We start from the raw sequence: 27744 nt of genomic DNA on the forward strand, positions 1-27744 counted from the left end.
TTGTGGGCTAAGCCCCGTACATAATTTATGTGTCTGGTTAGTTTTAACCATTTTCTTTTTATTGCCTTCCTTCCCCACATCACCTTTCTAATATTCAGTGTAAGCATTTTAAATATGCAGTGCCCCACCGCTCCAATCCGGAGCACTTTTGCTAGCTCATTTCCCTCCCCAGGTAATTTAGCCATCTCTGAATCATAAGCAGGGGTGGCCCAATTATATACACCAGGGAAAGGGAACATTTGGCCAGATGTTGCTGGACTCCAACTCCCATCAGCCCCAGCCAGCATGGCCAATGGTCAGGGATGATGGGAGTTGTAGTCCAACAAACATCTAGATTAGGTCAGAGTTTCTTCATCCTTGGTAGTTTAGGTTAGCTAATCTTGCAGTGAGTGTTATAATTCAAGAGGCTCACATCATACTGGAAGCAATGGACACATTTGGCCTCCGTTTCAGGCAAATGACAGACTCATCCAAGCTGAGAGTAAACCCAAGAATCCTCTACAACCTGCAACAGGAGCTGCAAAGCTGTTGTGCTCTGTGAAGAGACACACTCAGCCTGCTCCACCTTGTGTGGCAAGAATCTTGAGCTATTCCTGATTATGTTGCCATCTAGCATCATCAATGTGCATGGCACTTTTCACAATAATTACCACGAAGGGCATACAATCTAAAGCGTGCAAATCAGCAAACACTAAGACCTGGTCATGGCGATCCTTTAGTATCCTTGGGGGGAAATGTTTTGTTTCCCATTATTTATTGGGAATTGTAAGTCAAATAATTTGATCCAGGTGCATATCTTGCCTCTGAGTAAGGTTTTAACTTGTTGGCAGAAAAGAAAGCCTGCCTAGTGAAATAAATGCAAAGAACATTCGGTGCAAAATGTGGGCACGATGCAATGGGAAAATGGGTGCCCTGAAGTCCCATTAATTTCAGTGAATGGGAAATATGGAGGACATGCTTAAATTTCGCACCACAGTATCCTTTCCAATGCTGTTCATTTGTAGAAGCAAGAAAGCTAAAATCATGCTTGAGCGAGAAGGGGAGGATGAGTGGGGGACTACATCCATCCTCCCACAATTGTCCTGAACAGTTGACTAGTGTGAATGTAGTTCAGCTGGCTCATGTGCACACCTGGAAGAAAGAGGCATGATAGGAGGGAGGACCATAGCTCAGTGGTAGAGAATCTGTCCTGCATGCAGAAGGTCCTAGGAAGGGCTGGGAGAGACCCCTGTCTGAAGTCCTGGACATCTGCTGCCAGTCAATGTAGACAACACTGAGATAGATGCATCAATGGTCTGTCTCTGCATAAGGTGGCTTCCTGTGTTGGGTACATAGGGCCATGGAGCAAAGGAGAAATGCAGTTTTATAGCTGTGCAAGAAATGTTTCCTGAGGTATAAGTCGCTTGCCAACTTCTTCCGCCAATGTCAATTAAATGGACCAAATCACTGACCTGCTTTCTATTAGCAAGGCCTTAGATGCTCTCTGAGGCTGTCTGAGCTCAGTTTCCACCCTGAACCAAAGGTCTAAGGATTTTGGTTAAGTACCAAAATAATCCATTTGCTAAACAACCCATCTATGGAATCCTCAGTCACCATAAAGGGCATTCCACAGTGACTCTGCTGCCACTCTTTTTTCTACGGTGCCTATCACTAATGTTAGATAAACCTAACTGGCAGCACACCTGCCTGTTGTCCCCATCCTTTCCACAGGCATAGTATGGAGCAGATGGTGGAGAGGAAGGGAACCCATTGCCTATACCCTATCAAGATGCCAGGCAAAACAATTCATACTCTGCCCCAAAGCAGCCACACTTACCTATATTGCTACCTGTAGGGCAGAAGGGTGATTCATTACACAGAAGGAGTAGCCTGAGTGGTGCTGGCTTATAGAGCATCCTATTGATGCAAGGATGCTATGTGTGTCTGCACTTCCTAGTATGCTTTGCTCTGAGAGCAGGCATAAACTGTCCCCATCCCTGCTGAGGGGAAGAGGAGCATAAATAGCAATGGGACTTGAGATCTAGCTGTGCATATACATTGGTACCTTGGGTTCATTCGTTTCAGAGGTCCATTCTTAACCTAAAACTGTTCTTAACCTGAGGTACCACTTTAGCTAATGGGGGCCCCCGCTGCCGCCACGCCGCCACCACGCGATTTCTGTTCTCATCCTGAGGTAAAGTTCTTAACCCGAGGTACTATTTCTGGGTTAGTGGAGTCTGTAACCTGAAACGTCTGTAACCCGAGGTACCACTGTATATCCTTTTGTGTGTGAGAGAGATTCCTCATCCAAATGAACAGCTACCTGTACCTGAAGCAATACTGTATGCTTTTTAATTAATCTTTTATTTCTCATTATACATTTAATTAATTTGTAGCAAAGCCTGGTTTTTATCTGTTCTTATTTGCACGCACAATTAACATAAAAGTATTTTAAGGAAAAATAAAAGGGATGTCACCAGGCTTAACTGTGGCTGAATCATGATGATCCTCCTCTTTTTAGAAAGAATTTCAAATCCTCCAGTGATCAAACAGTTAGAACATCCTGCAGTTAGAACATGATTGTGTTGTGAACTTAGATGCTAGCACAAAAAAGATGAATTAGCCTCCTGTTTAAAACAAGCCTGCTTAATTTACATCAAAAAAAGTTTGGGTTTTGTTTTATATATGTATAAAAAAACACTATTATCAAAGGATGAACAAGAAATATCTACTTAGTGGCTTAAGCAAAGCTCACTTCATCTTGCTACATAAATTATGCATGCATCTTCCAAGCATCTTAACTGTATCATCTCTTAAATAACAGAACAGAAACCATTAAGAGACTGTTTGTGCATGCTTCACAATTTGAATCTATCCCTTTGATCACTTCCTGATTTTCTTATCAGTTCTGATTAACAGACAGAAATAGTTCAAACAATGTAATTTAACAACTGTGTGTTTTTCCCCTTTAGAGATTGCAGAAGATATATACACTTTATTAAAAATTCATTTACTTTGTTTATTTGTAATAAGGTTGAAATAAATCATACTGTATCTTTGAGCTACTCTCTCTTGATTGCTTCCCGAAGAATTCTTTACAGGGGAATGCTGTAAAGATTTTTTTTGGTAAGCACACATTTTTAAATAAACGTGTTTTTTTTAAAAAAAATTATAATGTAACTAATCAGTAAATCATCAAATAGAAAAACAAAGCCATCACAATATTATGATTATTGACTTGCTGGTCAATAAAAATTATTGAGCACAATCAAGCAAAACTGAATGGCTTTCAAATCCCATTGATTCAGTGACAAGAGTTATGCATGTATTTAAATCTTTTGCCCCTGAAATCAATGGCAGATTTGAAATCAACTAATATAAAAGTGTGTGGCTGTGGCTGGCTCATCCTCATTGCTTCATATTTGCCCTGCTTTTGCCAATTTGTATAAACAGCCCAGTTGCAAATATTCTAATCTTCATTCAGGTAAGCAGCTGGATACCTTAAGAGAGCTAAACTAATATGGTGGGTTATCCAGGTACAACTCATCTTGAACAGATGATACATGGAAACCCTATTAGGTATCATTGCTCTAATGCAGTGGAGCTGTGTGATGTGCCAAAATCTGTCATCCAATTTCTTGAAAGTTTTCTTCTGTTGCAAAAGAGGCACCCATTTTTCTAACTCCTTGTGAAGCAACTTGATAATTTCTTTACAGTGCTTGTAGATTCTTTTTTCCCCCCAGCTCAGGGTTTGCCTCATCATTGCAAAGTGGCCACAGGTGTTTTCCAGTAAACATTACTCCAGAATTCTGCAGTCTCCACAGCTGCCCATGCTTCCTGATCTGATCTGCAAAAGCCACATGGGAGGGGTTTCCTAATTACACCTTCCCTTGGTCTTTAACTGAAGCATGAGCACCTGGGAAAGCTGCTGAGTGCAGACCACTGGAAAGATGACTTGCAGAATTAACGAAAGGACACTCACAGCCCTCCGACCCCGGCACTTCAAGAGTAAGGTAAACACAACAGAACCCTTATACCCAACCCATGACTATTTCATTGACATTTTCTATTGTATTGGATAGTTTTGGATAAATATTATTCTTGCATTGACAGAAGGGAAATGGCTGGAAAAATGCTGGAGACTTTTTCAGCACAGCACTGATGCAAAACACCCTACTTGCATGTATGTTTCTACTTCTCACCTGGTCTAGGCAACTGTTGACCACTGCTTGGCTATTTAGCTTGCTTGCCAATCTAGACAATTCTTCACAGAGTGAATCCCTAGCTGCCTTCCTTATGCTGGTTTGCAGTTACGATGCATTGCTTTACATTGTGGATTAAAAGAGGTTTTGGAAAAGGCATCTAGATAGCCACAACTAGGATCTGACCGTGCCACCCACCTCCCATTTAAAAAAACCAACACTCCCCCCCCCCCGGGAACATGTACTGCAGATACAACTGGTCTTTGCATATGTTGATTTGTTTAATATTAAGAGCCTATCAGGACCTGGAATTTGTGTGCAAATTGTAGTTTTGTATTTTTGTATTTTAAGAAGAGAACAGATTGTCAAACATCTTTTAAAATAGTTTTGATATGATGACAGAAGAAATGCTATTAGAAAGGGGCAGGGTGTCCAGATTTCCCTGCCACTGAAAATAACTATGCAATATGTAGCACTTATATTGTAGCTGCACCAGTAACATCATAATGGGATTGCCCTCAGGAATAGCCATCTTGTCAGCTGGGAACTCCACTGTCTTAAAACATAAGAATATAAAAATGGTAATGAATATCTTACTTTTGTTGTAAGGTATTGTGGCTTACAATGAAAGGCATTTTGACTAGCCATTTATATGGCTACATAACTCGCTGAACAATCTAGTTTTAGTATGCAGTTCTGATGCATGTGAATAAACGAATAAAATAAAATGCACACATTTAGTTAGTGCATTTGAAAGAGGAGAAGCAATTCTTTTGGAAGCACCCTAGTGCTCCTTCTGATATGTTACTTTGTCCCCTTGGAAAAGTACCTGTGAATGGAATAAATACACATGGACAATGTCTTACATTACACTGCCAAATAATCTTTGTTGGGTCGGGGTGGGGAGGAGTTTTGTAAGATAGGATGGAACTCTGTCAACTTCACATGATGGATTTTTTCTGTGAAACATGATAATGCATTCTGGCACTCTGGTTTTTATGCCTATTTCTTCTGCAAAGGTGGGGTGCTGTATCTCAGAGGTACAGCATCTGCTTTTCATGCAGAAGGCCTCAGATTGAATAACTGGCATCTCCAGGTAGGGCTGAGAGAGACCTTGTCTGAAACCCTGGAGAGCTGTTGTTGACGGTATTGAGCTAGATAGACCAATGGTCTAACTTGGTATAAGACAACCCTCCTACATTTATTACATAAGGTTTATTTATCTTTGTTCTGCCAAAATGGTCCTAGGTAGTTCATTTTTCTCATCTGCCCTCTGAGGTCCAGACAGAACAATGCAATCGTAGACTTCATCTTTAGGATATAAGAAAGGGCTCGAATCCATAGAGAGGAAGTTTTAAGTACAACTGGTCTAAAGCAGCCAGAAACAGTATTTTAACAGCTGAAGTAGACAACTCCTCTGATGACAGTGTGTGAAATATGGCTGAAATCTTCAGTGTCTGGTCAGTGAGCAACTAAAGGAAAGTGCACAGTTCAGAAAACAGATCTCGCCAAAGCATATGTAAAAATAAAAGGTGGGACCTGTGTCTGACGCTAAGGATTGTTAGAATTGGATGAGTGTAGACTTGCTTGTGTTTTACTATCAAATTCATAATTCTACCCACAGACTTTGCATGAATGGAAAATGTGTTGAAAGTCTTCAATGTAATTATTAGCAAAGTAGTCATTGGTTTTATATATATATAAAACATATATAAAACATGTAAGGTAGTGAATAGTTGTGCCTCTTCTCCCCTCTCTGGTTATGGATGCCATTCCATTGATATATTTTAAAAATATTTTTATTGAAAGTTTTCAACATAGAATACAATAAAAGCCAAACTAATATAGAGAAGAAAAAAAAGAAAAATGCAAGAATAAGAAAAGGAAGAAAATAAAGAAGAGAAAAAGAGAAAGAGGGGCTTTTATTCCACATCGCAATTATATTTTACCCTTATTCCACAGAGAAAACTGAACCCTCCCAGCTCTCACCTGGGAGTTTCCCCCTCTTCCTCCAGCCTCTTACCCTGGATGATCCACTCTACCATGCCCCTCACACAGGGCCCTTCATCTTCCATCCATTTCCTTCCTGTGTGTATCTTCATTAATTCAAGATAACACAAGAGTGTCAGGAGTCAATGACTAATCTGCCATTTTCCTCCCCCAGAAGTCTTCCATTCCATTGACTTGTGAGGTTCAAAGGAATATGGTTTGTAAAACAGGAGAACCATGGTTGGGTGTGCATGTGACCCCTTTTCCTGGACCTTATTTACAACTTTGGTCCAGGGTAGTGGAATAATGGTTCCCTTCAACATTTCTCTTCCTCATTCCCTTTCCTAACTTCCTAATGTCCTTCCTTCCTTTCTTCCTTGTCTGCATCTGGACTCCAAGGAAATTATGGTAGCATACAGGGATATTTATTCCTTGTCCTAAAGCTGCAGGTCAACTGGGCTTCAAAAGGCTCACTGGAGTTGCCAAGAGGCACAAGGGAGAATCCCAAATATGAGGGGGGCACCTTCCCTCTGCAGCACCTTCCTTGCACAGGAAGTCCCCAAATCACCCAAAAAAGAGTTTCAGCAGAGAGAATTTTATGGAAAGTGTACACACTCCATTTCAGTTCATCTGGAACGGAGCCTTGGCATAGAAGAATCTCTGCAAGTAAGTCCTAATGGAACAGCTGGTGAAAGTTTTTTTTTTTTTTTTTAATGCAGCAGATCCTTGTCTTTTTTCCTTTGTGAAATGGAGATTACTCATGCAGCTATGAAGCAATTTGAAATATTAGTGTGTGCATGCTCAAAAGAATGTGTTTTTGTTGTTTTTGAAGGGTATGGGGTGAAATAGCAAGACATAATTGAAAGTGTATCAGTGAAATGGGAAATTCCAACAATATGCAGTCAGAAAAGCAGAGAAGCTCCTACTGACTTTCTCCTACGAGTTTGTTATTTGGTTGGTGCTCAGCTTTTCCACTGTTGGTTTTTTTAAATGCTAATTTATTCTAGCGCTTCAAAAATTAAACCCTGTGTGAAAAGATTTACATTGCAACCTTATACATATTTATCTGCCCAGAAGTAAGCCCCACTTAGTTCACTGGGACTTACTACCTGGTATGTCTGCTTAAAAATTGCAACAGGATTTACTCCTAGGACAGTACAATTGCAGTTCTTCAAAATTTGGGTCCTGTATGCAAAGTGCCATCTACAAGATTTACAATGCAATCCTATACCCTATTATTACCTAGAAGTATATAGTATAGAACTCAATGGGATGTACATCTGAGTAGACACAGAATTGCTGCATAAAAAATAATTACAATGTGCAGAATAGTGGATTTATTTATTTATTTTTACATTGTGAATGCGTTCCTTCTTAAATAGACAAAGGGAATATCTACTTTCGGTACAAGCCACCCACCGAGCCTGAGAGTCCTTGCCTTGGCCTTAATGTGCTTAAAGAGCTCATGTGTCAGTGCAAAGCCCCTTGCTGAAGCGATAAGTAGCTTGCTGCAAGATCCATCCTTTGCTCCAAAGAGGCTTCCTAAGCTTATAGTTGCTTTGTCAGATAAGCTTGTAAATGCCTTTAATAAGATAATGGCTCAGTTGTACACATGGAGCTTATGTGTTATGAACCTTGAAGCAAAAAAAAAAAAAAAAAAAAAGATTCATTTTCTGCTTCTCATGATTGCTTTCCCATTAAAAAAGAAACAACAATGCCAGCACAATTTCCATCTCTGTGTTCAGGGGGTAGCGGTGGTAGTGGCTGCAGAGTAAGCATGGCCACATATGTGTTGAAATATTGGGGAAACAGTGATCCATCTCTGAGGACTGTTTAAAACAAACACAACAAAATGATAAAAGGCTTAGCAAATTACAAGTGCCGGGTGAATGATCATTGGTAGAATATTCAGTTTGACTTTTATAATCAGCTGCCATCTGTCCTATTCAGGGTGTCCTCTTGCCACGGGATACCAGGCTTTCTTTGCAAGAAGGAATGTTTGTTTAGCAAGATGGCGTGCGTCTGCCACAGCTTGGTTGCTTCGTTTCTGCCTTTAACTTCCTTTGATTTTTCCCCCCAGGGCTTTGGCCAAAAGGCAAAGGGGCAAACATAACGTACTGGAAAATGTAAGGCTCGTCACTAGCACTGTAGACAGATAACCCAGTCCAGAAAGGGGGGTGGGATGGAAGATATCCATATGGATCAGACACATCCTGTGCTAGCATTATTAATTTATTTTCGTTTATGCCCTTATTTATTTGTAGATTTATAAACTACAGGCACCTCCCCATTTATGCATGGATTATGTTCCTGGGTACCGCATGTATACATGAAATTGGATACAGTGGGGAAAACCATTTTCAAAGCCTGTAAACACCCTCCAGCAAAATTCCACCAAACTCCACCACAGTCAATCCCTTTAAAACTCCTTTCTCCAACTCCCAACTCTCCACAGGCTTCAAAGGTCAGGGCAAAGGCTTATGGGAGTACTAGCTGTTTCCCGGCCATTTCGGCAGTTTTCCCACTCTTTCCTGGCCGTCTCTGCCCTTTCCATGCCTTTCTGAAGTTTAAGTTGATTTTTTATTTTCTGGTGCTGTGCATATACATGGTCGCACGGGTCAAAATTGTGTAAATGGGCGCCTGTACCTCACAACCAAAAGTGACCATAGTGGTGTATAATAAAGATAAAATAAACTACAACAAGATTACAGACTCAGTAAGCTAAAATAAATTATTTCTGTTATTGCACAATTATTATTCCATAAAATGCCTGGGTCACACTTTAGGGGAAACCTTCTTAAATAAATAAAAAATGCATTGAAAGGTGCCTAAATATCCAGATGTAAGCACTTGCCTAATTTCAGTTAGTAACTGATTCCGGAGTATTGGAGCTTGGCTTCTAGTTCATACTAAGTGCAACTCTGAGGCATGTGGTACTTTCAGCAGTGCTCTATCTGAAGAGAATAGTTATCAGGCAAGGATATACACACAGGACGAGGCAGTTCTTTTCTTCCATGATGGAATTCAAGATTCTCCCCCCCCCCCCAAGAACTGACCAAGAGCTGCTCAGCTTCAACCAGCTTTCTTACTGCATCATGTTAAGTAGTGACATCGCTGTGACTTACCAGGATGGAGGGGCTGAGGTGATGGCAAGTACAGCACAGTGCAAATGGTAGAAACCAATATGGGTCTCCTGATTGTGTGTTTGCACCATGCCAGCCTTGCTGTTGCATTGCCCCTTCCCATCCTGATAAGCTGCAGTGATGCCAATAGATGGAGGTCAAGTGAGTGCCACTGCCCTGCTCCACCGACCATCACTGACCATATGCCTTCACATCATACCCCGAGGCTTTGTTGCTCATGAATAAGATCCTCAAAGCTAGCTTAGTGTTCACTCAAATGTTTGATCAGGCATCCATGTATATATGAGTAAGGTTGTGCTACCCCTGTGGAGATCTTTGTAGTTTCCTCCTGGTCAAAAGTGATGAAAGGGGTAGGCAGGTGTTCCTTTCCCCCATTGCAGATCCTTGTGGACCTATGGACTTCGTCACATACTTTCCTCTTTCTCCTTCATTTGCTTTATTTCATCTTTGAGTGCTACTCATCTCAAGACAATTATAACTTGACTACTTTTTCTGCCGTTTGTTTCCAGTGAAGGTACATTCAGAATAATTTCATGTGTGCGCGCGCACGGCATAATTTAATAAAAAAAAATCTTAGAAGGTAGTTGTGAAAAGAAAAACAGAAACGGAAACCTCCTCAATTATAAACACTAATTTGCATTCACCAATGATCCCTGCAGAAATATGAAAATATTGTTAAGATGATACCAGCGAATGGCTGTTTCTGAAAAGTGGCTGAAATGTGGTTCAAAATAGTTGATATTATTCATGAATTCATTATTTCTGTTTCTCATTGACCTTTCCAGTTTATATACAGCAATATAAGTTGTGGGTGCAGTACAGACTACTCCACAACTGAAGCAGGGGCCAGCATAGATGCCAACTGGATTCCTTGTTCTGGTTTGACACCCTTTGTCCCACTATTGCCATGTTTTCAGTGGCAATTTTCTTCTGCTTTCTCTCTCTCTCTCTCTCTCTCTCTCTCTCTCTCTCTCTCTGTGTGTGTGTGTGTGTGTGTGTGTGTGTGATGGAGGCAGAATTGGAGAGAGAACAGCATACAGGAAATCGTGTCCAATCTTCTGCCTCCCTAATTTACGGCTAAGATATGCATGAAACAGTCTCAAAACTGATTAACTGCCTTGCATGAAATTTCCTTTGCTTTATTGAAAGCCCAGCTGTCAAGCTGAAGCATGATTTATTCCCATCAATCCTTCAGACTCCAATTCAACACACACACGAGAGAGAGAGAGAGAGAGAGAGAGAGAGAGAGAGAGAGAGAGAGAGAGATGGTTTTGTTGGCAGAATAACCGTGATGCTCAAGGACTGTTTGCATCCGTGCTGGACTTTGTTTCCCCTTCCTCAAAATTTAGTTGTTCATAGCATCAGAAACAAAAGATCCACAGAAAGCTTAGATCCAAAATTTCAGAACGTTTCTTTGGGGGGAAATCTGTCCATTTCTCATGTTCACTTGGCAGCTGTCTAGTGTGGAATCAATCACTCAGTTCTAGCCCATTATGTTCTGAGGGTTTCAGTTAAATGAATGAATAATTGTGGTCCCCCCCCCCCCCAAGACTTAGTGCATTGGTCAGAAGACTCACATTAGAGTAGGGTGGGAAAACCTTTGGCCTGTGTGTCCAGTTATGCCCAGTTGGGATCCTAATTTGCCCTACAAGGCCATTTCCCTGAAATGACGCCCATCTGACTAATCTACCCCTGATGTCAAAAAAACAGAATGTAGCACGTGGTGGTCTCATAATGTTTTCAAGGTAAGAAGAACTGCAAACTCCTGCACTCCCTCCTCACAAAGATTTCACAGACGTTTTCACTGCCTACTCCTTTTTTATGGGTGGTTCCATCCCCAACATGAAAAGAATGGCTGAAGATATTGGCACAGCATTATTCTGAACCAACCAAAGCTTCTAAACATGAATCCATTCTGGACACTACAAGGACTTAAAAGGCTGTGCCCAGGTCTGGTTTCCCCTAAGAAGTGGTGCAGCTTTGCTGATGGGAGGGGCCAACCAGAGTGCAACATTCATAAGCCTATCATGTGACAATGGGGGGGGGGGAAATGATTTGAACTAGAGATATCAAGAATCACTCAGCCACTGCTCTACACCAGTTAGGCGATGCACCTTGTGAATGGCTCACATGTTTTGGGACCAATTCATATTCTACCACAATTTTTATTTAATCCAGGGCTGGAGTTCAATAAACCTTTGATTCCCACCCCCCTTGAAATAGACCATATTGGTCTATTAGCAAAGATCCACCAAGTGGTTGTGGTCAGTGGGTCTGAACTCTTACCCTTTTCCTCAGTGCTTACAAAATTCTTATTTGCAATAAAAAGTGCCCCATTGTATCATTTTGCTTCTGGTTGTTTCAGTTCAGGTGTGCCTAACTTTTTTTGGCGTACACTCTATCATCTGGCCCTGCCCAGCCATGTACTCCAGCTTCTTCAGGATGAGGGCACAAGCTGTAGAAATTGGACTATAGGGGCAGTTATATTTTTCTCTGACAGGTTCGTCTTTTCTGAGTAAGAATGTTAAAATAACTACAGACCAGTCTGGGTGAGCTCTCTGTTCTTATATCCCACCCTCGCTGCTACATAAATATAGAAAACTTTTAATAATACCACCTAATAGGGGGAAAAACTCAACCGCTAACCTACCTCACAATATTGCTGCAAAAATAAAGAGAGCAGGGGAGAACAATATGCACAGCCTTGAGCTTCTGGGAGTAAAAGCAGGATGCAAATATAATTTGGCTTTTCCAGACCATGTAAACAGAAATGAAATGCACAAAGTCACAGAAGCAGCTTCCTCGCTTGAACTGCAACCATCCTGATATCTGACAGCAAAATATTTTTTAAAAAATTTTGCCCGCCCTGATGAACTGAAAAAGAAACAAGTCTGCATGTGAGTAGTTTTGGAATTCAGAAAGCACCCTCTCACTTGGTATAACCTGAAATTCTGTAAGCTTGTTCATTGCTTAGCTAAACCAGGGGATGCTAACTTATGGCCCTCTGCATGTTGTTGGACTCCAACTTCCATCCTCCCAAGCCAACATGGCCCATAGTCAGGTATGTCAGGGCCACAAGGTGCCACACTTGCCTTACACTTTATACTGCAAATGTTTCCTCTGAACAAGTGGGAAGCCAAGAAGAGACACATTAAGAATGGATGTGCAGCTAAAGCTACAGGCCCACAGCACCTTTGTTGCCCTTTCATGAGAGCAATTAACAGGAAGAGGGCTACAGACTCTTAGCATTATTTAAAGTCTAAGGTTTTCTGAAGCTTTCTATCCTGTTGCCTCGGCTTTGATTCCCCAAAGTCCTCACTATTCCCTGTACAGCAATAACTCTTTCAACTCAAATTTATGTACTGAATCGTGCTGAACCATTCTCTGTCGGGCCTCTTAGCTGGCATGTGAGAGCAGCTTACAACACTGCATTTCATTTTACAATGTTGGAAATCTGAGATAAACCCCAGAGGCTACTATCTAGCAACGCTTCTGGAACTCGTGATAAGTGGGAAATTGGTACTGGGTAATTTGGAATACAAACTCTCCCAGTTCAGAAAACCACAGCCCCAGACACAACAGGTGACTCCAAGTTCTGGTCCTGCTCAGAATAGGGTTCACCTATACAGAATAATTTACCACAGCAGACATCTCCAGTTGGGACTGTAGGGAAAAGGGGGTGAAATTTTCTGTGCGGAAAGGGTGGTGGCGTGGACATGAGAATGTATTAGAAAGCTGTTCTCATAGGAATTCTAGTGGAATGGAGGCCCTCAGAAGGTGGTAGGCCTTCATTGGAGGTTATTAAGGAAAGGTTGGATGGCCATCTGTCAGGGGTGCTTTAGTTGTGATTTCTGCATTTCAGGGGTTTGGACTAGGTGATGCTCAGGATCCCTTCCAACTCTACAATTCTGTGATTCTGTTTATATGAAAGCTGCTTTTGAATGTATGCAGGTCCTCAGGGATATGGGGTTGTATCTGACTAAGTGGGCCCATCGGAATCAGGGAGACTGAAGCTAGTCAGTACTCCCTGAAGTGGAGATACTCTCACTTGGACTTTGCTGGATACAACCCATGGCAGGGAGGGCTCTAAGGGGTGGGTGATCAGCAGAGGTCAGACACCTTACCTTGCACCAATAGAAGTGCTCTCTGCTAACACAAAACCACACTAGATACAACACTATGTAAACAGAGACGTGTTTCAAAAATCACTACCGAACCCTTAGTATTTTTGTTCCAAACTGTACAAACCTCCACTTCTAAGATTTGCAGTCTTAAATCAAATGTGTCACTCTTCTGAATCTTGAATTAATTAGCCATGGTACAAAAAAGGTTTTTTTTTTTTTTAATCATTACTTTAATTGCAAAATCGAGTATGTACTTGAAATGAAAGCATAACAACTGTACTGGTGAGATAATCAAGTTTTCTTTAACCTTTCATGATTTTAATGCATTCTGGAATAAAGTAGTATTTATAGCAGTGGTAGTTGATACACCCACTCTATAGAGCAAATTCTTTTATAATGTTCTTTGCTAGTCATTATCATTAGTAGCTACTTTAGGATACAGTTCCTGTTTACTTGGAATAAAGCCCCACTGAACTCAGTAGTGCTTACCTCTGGGTAGATATGGAATTACTTACTATGATACTATTATTTTTCACTCCTGACCAATATACTAGCATAAGTTGAAGATATATACAACTCTTGGAGCAAAGAAATTTGGCAATTTTCTATTATCACAAAATACATTTTCAGTGGGCAAGAATTGTTGGTGGACAATGCTAGACCATCAACCCCCCCTTTTGTGAATAACATTACAAGAATCCCCATAACTAGTCAGATCCAGAGGTATTTAAAATGGCGGCACCCATAATGTACTTTCAGCCACAGTTACTTTAGGGATCGGGGATTTGTGTCTCTCCAGATGTTGCTGAACTATAACTTCCATCACCCCTGACTATTCACCATGTTGGCTGGGGCTGAATGGGAGTTGGTGTCCACACAGTGCTATTTTTCTAGAAAAAGAGGTGCTGGAATTCATCATGCACACCTCCCTTATTGTCCCATAATGGCAATGGCGCCCACCTGAGATGTGTCGGAACTGAGTTCCGGCTGAAAAAAACCCCTGGAGTCCAGCAACATCTGGAGGGTCTCAGTTTCACCACTTGTTTCAATGAGCATAATAAGAAACAGTGTGGGTCAGATGAAAGAAATGAATGTTTCTTCACACTAACACCAGTAGCTGTTTCCTTTGATGTTGGGCTGTAGCCTATTGGTTTGGATTGTAGTAGTCAACATTTTCTGGTGCATTATCTGCTGACCAAGATGGGAGTTTCCACTGTTTTGGGAAGAGGTACTGGGGGATTGTTTAAAACAGGCCAAAGAATAAGAATGAGAGAAGGCACAGGGTTAAAAAAAGGCTTTACCTTTACATTACCTAAATTATGGATTATCCTAGGCTGGTATTCTTGCTTTGAGTGAGGAGTGGCCAAGGGAAAAGAAACAACCTTTTCCAAAGGATTTTGTGTGCTACTAATTTACACTACAGTGCTACACCCCAGAGGCTGAGATGGTACTATGTGGACATGCCTTCAGGCAAGGTGAAATACTCTGCTTTCCATCACAGGCAGCCTATGGCTCTTGAACTGGCAATACTAGCAGATTTCATTCCAAAAAGAGAGGCACACTGCATGTGTCTTGAGAGTGCTTATGGAAAATGCTTTTTCATCTTAAGCATTCCAGCCTGAGATGGAGACATTCTAAAAAGTGCTGAAAGCTTTTCTTGCAAAACTTTGCACAATAGTAAAAAGTTTAGTGCTTTGAGAGTATAGAAACAGAAGTCGAAGTTACCCACTTGTAACAAAGCACTGTCTTCTTGGAAATGTTCCTCATCAGCAATGAACCTTTGGTGTTATGTAAGCCCAAGAGGCTACTTCTACTGCTTATCAAGGCAGCTGACAGCATCCTTGAATCAATAACGGGTTTGCACAAGTTTCTCTTCTGTAATGAACATTCTTAGAGGTAGCAAGAGATTGACAGATGTTCCTTTTGACCAGCTGCTGAGATTTGCTGTGACAGATGTGAGCCAGATAAAAGGCAGTTTGTTTAAGAAATGAAATGCAGGCAATCTGAACAATTTGGTTGTGACTTTCTTTTTTTATGAGTGCCTTATGTATTTCCATGTATGTTGAATAATAAAATAAACTTGCCAGCAAATGCAACTCCCAATTTGCAGCCTAATTCAAATCTAGTATATTTGGAAACCATGCCAGATAATTCAGGTGGCGTTTACCACCAAGAATACATGCTTAGGATTACTGTATTATTATTATTGTTATTATTATTAATTATTATTATGTCATTTCTATACCACTTTGTAATTTTAAGGAAAAAATCTCAAAATGCTTTACAATACATTAAAACATAAAATAAAACAATCCAGAATGAAGCATTACTGAAGAAAGTCAAATATAAAGTATACATTGAAAGCAAAAGGAAACTGAAATATTATCTTGAACATTTCAAAACAAAATATTACTAAAGGAAATCAAATATAAAATGCACATTTTAAACAGCATAATTAACAAGAGAATAACATATTATCATAAGCATGGACCTTATCTGCTGCTGTTGCTGCTAGTCCTGCCGATGGTGGTTCATGGTGGGCAACAGCTGTGGAAGCTCATAATAATAATAATAATAATAATTTATTATTTATACCCCGCCCATCTGGCTGAGTTTCCCCAGCCACTCTGGGCGGCTCCCAATCAGTATTAAAAACAATACAGCATTACATATTAAAAACATCCCTAAACAGGGCTGCCTTAAGATGTCTTCTGAACGTCAGGTAATTCTTTATCTCTTTGACATCTGATGGGAGGGCGTTCCACAGGGCGGGCGCCACTACCGAGAAGGCCCTCTGTCTGGTTCCCTGTAACCTCACTTCTCGCAATGAGGGAACCGCCAGAAGGCCCTCGGCGCTGGATCTCAGTGTCCGGGCTGAACGATGGGGGTGGAGACGCTCCTTCAGGTATACAGGACCGAGGCCGTTTAGGGCTTTAAAGGTCAGCACCAACACTTTGAATTGTGCTCGGAAACGTACTGGGAGCCAATGCAGATCTCTCAGAACCGGTGTTATGTGGTCCCGGCGGCCACTCCCAGTTACCAGTCTAGCTGCCGCATTCTGGATTAATTGCAGTTTCCGGGTCACCTTCAAAGGTAGCCCCACGTAGAGTGCATTGCAGTAGTCCAAGCGGGAGATAACTAGAGCATGCACCACTCTGGCGAGACAGTCTGCGGGGAGGTAGGGTCTAAGCCTGCGTACCAGGTGGAGCTGGTAGACAGCTGCCCTGGACACAGAGTTAATCTGCGCCTCCATGGACAGCTGTGAGTCCAAAATGACTCCCAGGCTGCGCACCTGGTCCTTCAGGGGCACAGTTACCCCATTCAGGACCAGGGAATCCTCCACACCTGCCCGCCTCCTGTCCCCCAAAAACAGCTCAGGCTTAATAATAATAATAATAATAATAATAATAATAATAATAATAATAATTTATTTATACCCTGCCCATTTGGCTGGGTTTCCCTAGCCACTCTGGGTGGTTCCCAACCAAATATTAAAAACCTCCCTAAACAGGGCTGCCTTCAGATGTCTTTTAAAAGTAAGATACTTGCTTATTGCCTTGACATCTGATGTGCTTGGAAACATACTGGGTCTACGCTAAGAGACAGCCAAGATGGAATCTGGCCTTTTCAGCAGTATCAGCCTTTTTAGCTAGAGTTGATCAGGGCCCCGCTCTCCTAGACCAGGTGGGAAAGGGCCTGCAAGGCAGGGAGCAGGTCCTCCAGGACTCACAGCCAAGAATGGTTTCTTAGGATTGCAGCTTAACAATCTCCTCCCATGCATGTTTACTTGGAATGAAGCTCCACCATGGTCAATGGGACTTACCACAGGCTGCCTGGACCATTTTGCCACCTGAGGCAAAAATGGGAAGGTGCTGTCATATGCGTGCACTCAACCTTGCCCCAGCCTCACTTACTGGGTCTTGGGAAGGTTCTGTGCAATTTTGCAGGGCTCTCGCCAGTAGCTGCTGCAGCTGCTTCTCCTTGCTGCTTCTGTTTTGTGTGGGCAGTCCTGTGGAGGCGCCCCTTGGATTCCACTGCCTAAGGCGTCTGTCTCAGTCTGCCGCATGGACAGACCAGCCCTGGGAGTTACTCTTAAGTAAGTGTGGAAAGGACTGCCAATGTAATCAGTGTAACTTAAATTAGTCATGACTAACACTACGCACGGGACACGGTGGCGCTGTGGGTTAAACCACAGAGCCTAGGGCTTGCCAATCGGAACGTCGGCAGTTCGAATCCCCATGACAGGGTGAGCTCCCGTTGCTCGGTCCCCGCTCCTGCCTGTCTAGCAGTCTGAAAGCACAAAGTGCAAGTAGATAAATAGGGACCGCTCCAGCGGGAAGGTAAACAGCGTTTCCATGTGCTGCTCTGGTTTGCCAGAAGCAACTTAGTCATGCTGGCCACATGACCCGGAAGCTGTACGCCAACTCCCTTGGCCAATAAAGCGAGATGAGCGCCGCAACCCCAGAGTCGGTCATGACTGGACCTAATGGTCATGGGTCCCTTTACCTTTACTAACACTACGCACAACTTATCAGGATGTACATTGGTACCTTGGGTTGCATACGCTTCAGGTTACAGACTCCGCTAACCCAGAAATAGTACCTCGAGTTAAGAACTTTGCTTCAGGATGAGAACAGAAATCGTTCTCCGGTGGTGCGGCAGCAGTGGGAGGCCCCATTGGCTAAAGTGGTGCTTCAGGTTAAGAACAGTTTCAGGTTAAGAATGGACCTCTGAAACGAATTAGGTTCTTAACCTGAGGTACCACTGTACATTGTTATTTAGGTCCTGACAGACTGTCATATGTGGCTAGTAAGGTACATGTGCTCCAGGCATTTATTTATTTAGATAAGTATTTATATGCCACCATTTATATACTGAAACATCAGGGTGGTGTACAGATATAAGGTATCATTAAAAACAGAACAGAAATGATTGGGCAGTCAAACAATCTTCAAACAGCTGCATAGACATGTCAGCATAAAAAACAAGTCTTCAAGAGACATCTGAAAGTGAAAAGTGAGGATGCCTTCTGAACCTCTGCTGGAAGAGTGTTCCACAGCATTGGGATTGCAGTGCTAAATGGTTGGCTGGTAGCCGAGGCCATTCGGGACTTTGTAACATGGGAGCAACTCACAGCACTTCTCTGGATGATCTCAGTGAAAGCACTGGGATATAAGGGTGCAGGTGTGCCATTTATCACTGGGGCAGTGAGGGAGAAAGTATTTGTACATATTAAGGGATGGAAAAAGTACAGATTCCTTTATCTTTTATGACATTCTTGCAACCAAAAGCCATCTTTATGGTAGATATGGCCCCTAGTGCTGAGGTTCTCATTCTCCTTAATTGCTTCAGGGTACTACAAACCATGAACTGACATTCTGAAGAAATCTATACTTTTATAGCTTTGTGGGCTAAATATCGCATTGCTCCATTCACGATTTCGCACCATTTAGCAGGCAGAGCAGGAAGGCATATGTCCCTTTAGCATATCCTGCTGCATAGATTCGAAAATGGAAATCCACATGGAACAGAATGTTTGTTTGTTTATTGCAGAGCTGAGGGCCATAAATGGCACAGATGCATTTTATAGTCCTTTCTGGTGTGTGGAATATGTCTGCTCCCCAAATGTCCAGATCGATTAATCCAAAGGGCATTTGCTCAGCTGTCACACTTTGAGCATTGCTTAAAGTTAAAAAGGTTAAATTAAAATTTATTATAATGGAAGGGCAAGGTAAACTATAAATCCTAATAAAAACAAAACAGACTTTTCTCTTTATAATGAAAAACTGTGTGATATCCTAGCTGAATAATGAATTTCTAGAACTGTGTATTTCTTCACTCAGAGGTCACAGTAGTATCACCATGAGACTTAATCTAGTAGCAAATTTTTCAGGAGCAAGAGTAGAAATTGGAAAAGCATGGAAACCTTTGATTGAAGAACTATTTCTAATGACATGGGAAATCACCAAACCAATAACATTAACCCAGAGGGCAGAATAATGAAATGATGTCGAAGTAATGATTTAATTGGATTATTTGCTAGAATATTCATTGCATTATAATAGATAACACTGAAGTATTTTTCCTCTGGCACTGCAATCCTATACTACTTACCTGGGAGTAAGTTCAATTGAACCTAATGGGACATACTCCTGAGCAGACCTGCATGCTGTAGTATTGCACTCTGTTTTCAAAATTTAGGCTGCAATGCTGAACATACTTAATAGGGAGTAATACTTAAACATCCACAGTATATTTCTGTGTATGAGGGTGTAAGTGTGTGCATCTAATCTGCAAATTGGTGGGTTCAAATATTTCCAGATTTTTTTTAATTGCAATTTATTTCATTGTTTAATCCTTAGAAATCAATGTGACTTCTTACGTTCTGCAGTTAATTGTATTGTGCAATAAATAAATAGTGGAGAAGAAGCAAATGAAGTGAGAAAGACATCCCATCTCTACATGAGCAGAACCATATCCATTGGGGAGGATCAGCATAGAGCAAAAAGGGATCCCGTTCCCTCCCTAAGAGCCAGTGTGGTGTAGTGGTTAAGAGCGGTAGTCTCATAATCTGGTGAACCGGGTTCGGGTCTCCGCTCCTCCATATGCAGCTGCTGGGTGACCTTGGGCTAGTCACACTTCTTTGAAGTCTCTCAGCCCCACTCACCTCACAGAGTGTTTGTTGTGGGGGAGGAAGGGAAAGGAGAATGTTAGCCGCTTTGAGACTCCTTCGAGTAGTGATAAATCCAAACTCCTCCTCTTCTTCTAAGTGGCCCTTGGCACACGTACACACACGTTGCATGGAATGGTGTTATCTTGTGTGTGCTTCCTGTGTACTTATCTAACCATAGTTTTCCTGCCTGGGGTCCAAGTCCACAAATTACTTAAGGTCAGGGTTGCAGTGTATGCACACAAAGGGGAGAGGATGCCACTTGATGGGCTGTGTCTAGAGGTCACAGTTTCATATTGGTAGTCTGGAACTGGATAACATTTCACCTCAATTTCGTTTGGAATAATAGAATTGTATTGTTGGAAGGGACCAAGAGAGTCATCTAGTCCCCCTGTCTGCCATGCAGGAATCTTTTGCCCAATGACCCTGAAATTAAGAGTCTCGTGCTGCAACGGCTGAGCTGGTATAATTGCTTAATTCTTTTAAATAAAGCATGCAAATGTAATTAAGCACTGGACAGTATCTGACAATACTAAACCTGCAACAGGTGCAGCAGCTGCATCCGGTGTGTGTCTGAGATGTTTGGAGAACATCTTCCGGGTATGCATCTGATGGGGATTACAATAACCAACTTCAAATTGGAATTTAATTGGTGGCTCTGCCTCATTAAATTGGGAGGGGGAGGAGGAAGTGAGCAACCTTGAAGGACAGGCTTGAGGGAGTCAAAATGGGAAATAGTCCAAGAAGGGGTGTGGAGGGAATCAAGTCTGACTGGCAGGTTTAGCAGAGCTGTGCCCGGGTTAAGGATAGGCAAATTTGTCAGTTTCAGTTTTCATTTTCCAGTCTTAAACTCTTTTCTCTATATTTCCAAATCAAGTTGAGAATTATTATAATTCTTTTAAGTTCTCATGAAAAATTTGTAATAATGCATTTTTATATGCAACTTTTCTTAACATACACGTTTTGTCAAAGCATTTTCCTTCATATGCATTTTCAATGTTATTTTCAATAATGTTGGTATCCATCTGTTTTGAGTGAGAATGAATCACTGTGGTTGCAGAGTCCGGTAACTCATAACTGCTGCCTCCTGCATTGTTTTTGCTGCAATAGCAGCACCAAAGTGACCTCTCTAGGTAGTGTGTGTGGAGATCCTGGGCTACCCAGACAAGACTCCCCTCTTGGCCTTGCTGATGTGGTCCAAAGGAAAGCAGAGCAATACATTTAGCACCAGCTTGGCTGCAGGAGTTGCTGGAAGGAGGCATACAAGGTGCCATCCAACAGTCTTAGGGACTGCACTCTGGATTTGTGTAGGGTTTACTCTGTATCCTTTTCTTCCCTGTATGTCATACCTGGGACCTTATTTGATACAGCAGGCAGAGAAAGGTGGGAAGGCAGGACTGGGAAAAGAATCTGTGGATTCGGCCATGGCTGCCCTCTCTCCCACCCCTTCCCACATCAGGATATTTAAAGGTACAGCATGGATGTCTAACCTGCACCTTGTCTGCCCAATCTGAACAATGCAGGGCAAACGGATTGAAAGGTCAACCAGCTGGGCAAATAGGCATACTGATGAAGAAAGCTCCTAGAGAAGGGGGGGGGTGTATTTTGAAGCTCTCCAAAAGTTAATTTGACAAGCCTGCCAGCAGCTACTCCTACCCCTGGCTCCTTTTGCTGGGAGAGAACATGCTAGCATTGGTTACTTTTGTTAGAAGCAGATTGGAACTGAAGTTCCTCAAAGTACATTCCTTGTATTTCTTCAAAAATTCCAGTCAGCCTTTCCTTTTATTTCCTTGACAGAACATCTTATTTCCATTAGGAAGCTAATGGGGTTTAAGAACATACTTGTCAGGGTCATTTAGTTCCATTTTATGTAACTCAACATCAGTTCCTTCATTCAACACCCTCGCCCCTTTTTGTCGTCTCAGTGTGGTGGAAATATTGCCTGGCTTATTCAGTGTAACCTTGTTTGCTTCATGTTTATCCTGTTTGTGTACCGAGTTCAGAGTGGAAGCGGAAGCTCCCATTGGTTTTTACAAACTCCTGGCTCTGGGGTGTGATTAATCCAATGTGTAGACTGCTTTTCACCTGGTGTGAACTCTAGAGGGTTTTTTAATCCTCATTTACCCAACAAACATTTTTTTCCTGCTGATTATTGTGCCTATAACTGGAAGTACTTTTTGGTATGTGACACTTGGCACTGTGGAAAATGGTAACATATATGTCCTACTTCCCCCAAGGAAAAGTGCTTTCAAGATTTATGTCTTTGTATAATGTGCTATGAAATTGTTAGACTAACCCTAATGGCCAATTTTATGTGCTGCTCATATTACCATAATCTGAAGGGCAATTAGCTGACTGTCATTATTAGAGGTCTGTGCCAACTGCAAAATTCCTTGGGACCTAAGGGGGAGTCTCATGTTCTGGAATCTTTTGATTGGCTCAAAACACAATATTGATTGTCATATTTTCTGTTGCTTACTGGAAGTGGAAATATAAATAAACCACAGCATCAAGCATTCATTTGCACTATAATGCTAGATATCTTAAATCACGGCATATGAGCACTGTCAGGAGGGAGGGTGCCAATTGGGTGGAAAAAATGATCTACACTTCCCATGTAGCCAGAATATTAATACACCCTTCTAAGCAGTATTGTGCATGGTTTATCCTCTATGTATTCCAAAATATCTGTGTATTCTGTGCTCAGATATCTTTACTGTTGTGTGGATGGGTGGATGCTAGATTGAGCCCTCTTAACACCATACTATAGTTCCTTTAGCTGTTTTGGGAGGGGGGGGACCGTGATTGTTTTCTATGCAGTTATGCTTTGAAACACCTAATTCTGCATATGCGTCACTTTGGGTATAGCTTTATAGGCTGTTTGTATAAGAACCAGGCCACAAAATTCTCAGGTGAAAGGAAAATCAATCTTATGATGGAGGTGCAGGATTCTTGAAAACCATGTAGCTGACATCATTAATACTTACAATCAAATAATTACACACACACACACACACACACACACACACACACACAAAACAGCTGCCCAGAGAAAAACTAAGCAAACACTAACATTACTCTTCTGAAGGGGAACCAAATACTGACAGCTTTGGAAGGTGTATATTCCATTTTATGGTAGGTTGGAGAGGCTGACGAGAAGAACATTTGTTATTTGATGAGTTTTGACATGCTTCAGAATGTAGCAAAGGGATGTTTCTGCTGGGGGGGTGCCTTTTTGAAAATGGAAATACTATATTCATGACGAGAGTTTTGTAACAGATGTCAAGTATAGTGAAGAGAAGTATAATTAACTTCCTTTTATTGGCATGGGGGGTGGGGTGGGGGAGTAAGACGCACACACATTCTTTACTGAGTTTCTTTTTGCCAGAACAGTGTAGATTTCTGCAAATCTGTGCTTGGGAAACTATTGAAAGGTGCGATGATGCTTGATCAGTACATGGGCAGCAGGGGTTTGAGGGAAGGTTGCTCCGTTAGAAGCTTACTTGCTCCAATATAGCCCCCCCTCCTCCCGCCTATGCTGCTTTGATGCCCAATTGCTGCTGCTTTCTGTGTATGCTTCATCACAGCCAGAAATTTCATTTTCAAGGCAAGGCCTCCTGGGGCTCATGTTGATACATTCAGTGACCAGCTCCACATGGTGATTAGGCTTGTCAGCTCTCTCTCCTTGGTCTGAAGTTTCATGATATCAGTCTCCTTTTGGGAGTCTCCAGAGGAAGGAGTAAAATCTCAGAATGAGGAATCAGAATAGAATGGGCAGGCAGCTTTATCTTGGCTTGATTTCTTTATCTTGGCTTTATTTCTTTATCTTGGCTTGATTTCTGTTATTACCTCTGCCTCCATATCCATTGAACTCCACCCCTGAGGTCCTTCCCCCTGGCCTTCCAGCGGGCATCTTCTGCTCCTACCATGTGACACTAAGCGCCATCTTTGTCCTACTAGGCTCTCTATACTAGCCCTTGTGAACTGCCAGGCATCACCTTATCTCTTTGACCTGGTCTAACTCTTTGGCCTGGTGGAAATGAGAAAATAGAGGCCTAAGCTGATAGAGTGAACTGTGGCACTGCAGGCTGCAAATGGCATGTGTTTATGTTTGTCGCCTTTTGCATATGCTCCTACATAGAAAGTTCAATATTAACCAAAAGCTAGCACAGTAGCTTTGTTTGTTTGTTTGTTTGTTTGTTAATTCAGTGAAGGTTGTTATAGGAGGGAACATTTTTTAAAAAATACTTTCTGTAGAACCAAAGAGAGGGTCTGTGATAAATTCCTGTATTATTCCGCCACCACTTTCTCCTACAGAAGCAGTCCAGGCCTTCAGATATAATAAACCTTAGACTTTGCAATCTAACTGGCCTGACTGCAATCCAATGGCTTGACTTGGTGTAAGGCAGGTTTCTATGTACCTTCATCATTCTGCCTGATCAGGGTTTTGTTTTTTCCCCAGCTGAAACTCAGTTCTGGCATCTCTCAGGTGGGCACCATTGCCATTATAAGAGAACAAGGGAAGTGCTCACAGTGAGTTCTGGCACCTCTTTTTCTAGAAAAATAGCACTCCAATAGATGCTCTAGTTGCAGGACACTGGATTTTAGGATGAAGCGGTGAGGCCTATTTCATCCATGCATCGCAATTACACCCAAACAAATCTGTTATTGTTCTGAAGTGGTTTTGTAAGCCTATCAAAGTGAGCTGTATAGCTGTTACTCTGAAGTAAGACCCATTGCGTTTGACCGGTGGTACAGCCCACGAAGGAAGTATGCATAGGATTGCTGCAGATGATGTTCAGCCCAGACATTTTGGGCTGAGGTATTGTTTGGGTTTTTTGTTAAATGTGTAAGTGTGTGTTGTTTGCTGTTGGTTTTTTGTATCTTTATTCTGGAGTTTGCAGTTATTCATGTGGAAATTGTCCAGATTGGTTTTGTATTTTTTTAATGTTTGATTTATTATATATGCCTACTTTTTATGTTTTTGTTATGTATTTTTCATGTTGTAAGGAGCCTTGACCATGGTTTGAACTGTGGGAAGGCAGCATACAAATAAAAGTATGTGTGCATGTATGCAGTGCTTTTTTCAGGAGGGACGACACTCAGGGGTATGCATACCCCTAAACATTTTGTGAATCTTTGTACTTTTGTCCATTTACTGTATTCATTTTTCCCAATTTAAACTATAAAATGGTGATTTTCTTGAGTCAAAATGACAGTGCCCCTAAACATTTTTTTTTTTAGAAAAAAAGCACTGCATGGTCTTTGCCATTCCTTTGCTTTCATGAATTGGTGTTTCTGGAGTCACTATGGAACAAGCAAGAAATGCATTATTCTGGGCTACCAAAGGGGGCGATAGAGCACCTTGTAAAGAAGGTGCTGGAAGGCTGAACTAAAGTTGCTACAAAGAGAAAATGGTGGTTGTGTGTTTCTGACAGGCCAGATATAAATAAATAAATAAATAACCTCAGGCCAGCTATATATATATATATATATATATATATATATATATATATATATATATATATATATATAATATTTGTAAGTAAAACAGATGATATTACATGAACAGGACAAAGTCACCAATACGCTTTCCTCAGAGCAAAATGCAAATGCACCCTGTGATTTCTGACGATCAGGGAGAATGAATCTCTCATTCACGTGTGTGTGCGCGCACACACACACAGAGAGAGAGAGAGAGAGAGAGAGAGAGAGAGAGAAAGCACTATTTTAGGTTATCCACATTTTATCTTCTTTAAAGCAGCTCTTCAACTTTTCCAGAAAGTTCCTGCTGTGCACACATTCCTGGCTCAGCAGGGCCAGGCTCATTAGCAGGTTTCTGTTTGCCGAGAAGTGTCATTACCAGGGGCTCAAGCAGCAAGTTCAGCAACAACATGTTGGTTGAAGAGGAGAAAAGGAAAAAGCCACAACACCCTCACTTGGTAGAGGAAGCAAATCCTACTCTTAAGACAGGCAACTTATAAGGCTGCTGTAAGGCCAAACAAATATGCTCAAGGGAGTCACAAGCCCTTAACTGAGAGAAATTATTATTTGTTTGCCTCAACAGTTCCTTAATTATATTCCGGATTTCTAGTTCACTATTTCATATGAAATAGCAAAAAATAGGGTAATAGAACATCTTGTTTTTGTATAATCGTGGTATTTTTGTAGGAAGCTTCAGTGCTTTTTTTCTGGCGGGGACGCAGGGGTACGCATACCCCTAAACATTTTGTGAATCTAGGTTTGGCCTCATTGAGGGGCAGTATTTCAATATTAGTAGGCAAATGAGAGTACCCCTAAACATTTTATTTTAAGGGGGGAAAGCACTGGGAAGCTTCAACCTGATCAAAGGACTAGCCATTTTCAGTGTTAGTGCTGAGGCCTGAAACAGCCAACACTATAATAAAGGAGAATGCCGTTGTTAATTGGCAGCATGGCTTTCCTTCAGATGAGGAAATCCCTATGGTTTTCCTGAGCTTACCTCCTCTTATTAATGGGCCTCACATGCAGAATAAAAACTTCAACTGCATATTTCTTCCGCTCATAAATAAACAATTCTTGTTTTCCCAAGCATGTACCCCTATTTTACAATATTGATCCAGTGTCAGAAACACTAGATGAGAGGAATGCAGGTCTGCAAAGATGTCAGTCCAAAAGTGCAAATCAGTGCTGGATTGACCTGCACCAAGACACAATGGCTTCCATCTGGTTTAGAGGAGCCCAGTCTCCACATCATGTATGATGGGACTGAAAATGCCATTGACCCGATTGTTCCTCATGATGCCCCCTAAAAAGGCATAGGATATTAACAGCAGTGAGCAGCTATCATCACGGGTGAAACACACTCCCTTCTTTTCTTGCGAAAGAAACATCTTCCAGGCAGTACTCAACAGACACTTTACTTATTTATTTAACTTATGATACCCCCTCATAAAATCACTTCTCTGAGTGTTGTACAAAAAGAAGAGAAAGATACAATAAAATATTTAGGAATGATTGGCAGACAGGAGCTCAAAGCACAGCTCCTAGCACAAGAGCTGAGGCAAGCCAATGGCTCTTCAGCGCAGGAAAACATGTACTGAAGGAATAACATTTTAATGAAGGGTAGAGATAGTTGAGGAATTGATCCTTGTAACTTTTGATACAAGGTGGGTGGGACCATGCTAACATCTGTCATTCAGAATTTAGCCTGCAATCCTAATCCCACTCAGTTACCATGGAAACTCAATAAGACTTACTTCTGAGTAGACATGGTTAGGCTTAGTTATCCATGCTTTCTGAATGTTTCAAGATTTGAAGGAAATTGGGATTGTTCAAGATCCTTTGCTTGCAAAATTTTTGTTAACTGGAGCTTTCTCTTAACAATTCCTTGTTGAAATTCTGCAACAAACTTGAGGGAGAGGGAAGAGGCTGCTCATTAGAGACTTGAGAGCTTAAAATGGGAACATTGTGGTTTGGGAATTATTTTAGTGAAGTACCTGGCAGTGGCGTAGCGTGGGGGGGTGCAGGGGGGGCCGGCCGCACCGGGCGCAACATCTGGGGGCTAGGGTTAGGGGGCACAAATCCACGGGTTAGGGGGCACAAATCCACGGGTTAGGGGGTGCAAATTACTTGCCTTGCCCCGGGTGCTGACAACC

General features: G+C 41.7%; 1 protein-coding gene across 2 annotated transcripts in view; it reads left to right on the forward strand.

Annotated features, from left to right (window-relative positions):
• Positions 1-27744, forward strand: part of KHDRBS2 (KH RNA binding domain containing, signal transduction associated 2) — a 341718-nt gene that overhangs the window by 52753 nt on the left and 261221 nt on the right. The window lies entirely within an intron of this gene.

This window comes from Podarcis melisellensis (genome assembly GCF_964234715.1).
Source record: "Podarcis melisellensis genome assembly, chromosome: 3".
NCBI classification, from domain to species: domain Eukaryota; kingdom Metazoa; phylum Chordata; class Lepidosauria; order Squamata; family Lacertidae; genus Podarcis; species Podarcis melisellensis.